Genomic DNA, 2201 nt, shown 5'->3' with positions numbered 1-2201 from the left:
TTCAATACAGTTTTCTCTTCAAAATAAAATAAAACAAATGTACACAAAATCAATACTGCTCTAATTAGCCTACGAAGGCATAACTGCAAGATATCATAAGCAGAAAGAACGAAAGAAGAAGAAAGTATTTTTCAAGTTGTGATGGACCTATCGAATTACTTGTGTGCTCATATTGTAAATGTGTAATCATTGAGTTATATGAATAAATATGTTCTGTGACTAAAAAGGGTCCCTAAGTAATCGAGTGCTTCTAGAAACATCATTTTGACATATAACAGCTTAATGACTTGTTCGTTTCATCGTTTAAACTTTATTCATAAGTTCTCTATGCTCCTTTTATTTTAAGTAGAAATATGGTTTGGGGATGGTAGTCTTGTAAATTTAAGCGATCACCAGAAATTTTTTGACAAAGAGACAAAAAAAACTATGTCTTCTTATTGGTCTGTCTTCTTCTTGAGAACGTAGCAAGAGACAAAGTGAGTCTATTAGTTTCGGTAAGGAAGAGGAAGAGCCAGAAGACGCATATGTTCTTGAGAGATGGCCTGAAGAAGATAACTTTAAGAGTGCCAATGTCGTAAGGATCTTATGGCACACAGGGTGAAGTCAGGCAAAACAAGAAAAGAAAATAAAAAGGTAAATATCTTATATATTTTTTTTATTTAGTCTAAGGTTGATTACGATATTGATTTGGATATACGTTCTTGTAATGTGTGTGTTAGGCTGGTAGCATATAAATGGAGAGCTTGAAGCTCATTATGATTATGTTCTCACATGTACACATTTCTTCTCTATATATACGAAGTTGTAATATTCTTCATGATTCAAACCCATATTATGCAGTTTAAGCTAAGTGAAGGCTGTTAGTTAATTAATTTATTACCTTTGTTGGATTGATGAATCGATTTACCATGTTCGTCGTTGTTTTTTCCGATTTAAAGCTACGGAAAGAAAATCAAACCTCATAGCCTCTTATAAAATAACAAATTTGAAGCTTTTTTTTGTCGAGTCGGTTTGCAAAATAACTTAAGTCTAGACTAGACAAGGTAAAAAATAATTTGAGTTAACCGGTTTGACACTTGTGTTCTTGAAAACTTTCTACCGTAAAAATGACGGATTAAGCCAGTAAGAATTACTACTAATAATAAAACGGATTAAGCCAGTAAGATAATTTTGCCGTGTGTAACCAAAATTATAAAGTCTTTATAATGTAAGCTCGTGCGCCCATTTAGAACGGACTCATATCCCATACTGGGCTGTAACGGGAGTACGGGACAATCCAATATTGGGTTAAACATGGGAGTGCACTCTCCGTCACACCTAAAATGGTTTACAAATGCATTTTTCTTTTTCTTTATGAAGACTGGACAATAATTACTTAATTAGTGTCTTAGCGAAAAACACAAAAATAAAAAAAAATGTTTGAACTTTAAGTAACTAACCCCAAAACAAACCACATTGAAACACACTGACCTAAAACAAAACCGAATTACATTATCGTCGTTTAAGGTGGATTAATTGAATTCTGTCAAAAAAAAAAAAAAAACTGGACTAGTTGAATCGGACTGAACGCAAACCAAATTAAAGGAAAAAAAAAAATACGAAACTCAACCTTAAATGACAAATGATTGTACATCGTGGGAGAACAATTGTAGTTCCGAAAGCTTTTTTTCAGGGCCAAAATATTAAATCGTGACTCTTCTCGTATAGCCATATTGATATGGAGCTTGCTAAATCCACTTTAATAATTATATTTGATTTCTGCTGAGTTGATCATATCGTCTTAAACTCTTGCCAAAAACTATTTTATTTTAATCTTGTTATTACGTCTCACCTAAAAATACTCAGATCGAACTAAGGAAATAGTCTTGTCACGAATAAGAAAGGTACAATATGGTATGGTAAAAAAAAAAAAAAATGTTTGTCAATTGTCACGGTGAACGAAGTTATTGATCAATTTATAGTGGATGAAAATATATACAAGTTTGCAACCGTGGAATTTCTATAACGACTCTAGGAATCTAAAATTAGTATGACTTTGTACCCAAAACCAAATAAATCACACCCAAAAAAGTAGTACAAAGAAAAACGTTAAAAAGGTACATTGTTTCACAAAGTTAACTTCATTTCTCGAGGTAGTAGACAAACCCCGATACTACTACTACTACTACCTTCTTTGATTGGTAACAGAAACTCATCATTAA

The 2201-nt window shown here is 32.3% G+C and overlaps 1 long non-coding RNA gene across 1 annotated transcript; it reads left to right on the top strand.

Moving 5' to 3' along the window:
• Positions 308-876, top strand: LOC104765489. Its single transcript, XR_763883.1, has 2 exons — positions 308-633; positions 720-876. It is a non-coding gene; the product is annotated as an uncharacterized LOC104765489 (long non-coding RNA).

This window comes from Camelina sativa, chromosome 19 (genome assembly GCF_000633955.1).
Source record: "Camelina sativa cultivar DH55 chromosome 19, Cs, whole genome shotgun sequence".
In the NCBI taxonomy this organism is placed as follows: Eukaryota; Viridiplantae; Streptophyta; class Magnoliopsida; order Brassicales; family Brassicaceae; genus Camelina; species Camelina sativa.
Note: the sequence above shows the minus strand (reverse complement) of the source record. Positions and strands in the feature narration are given on the sequence as shown.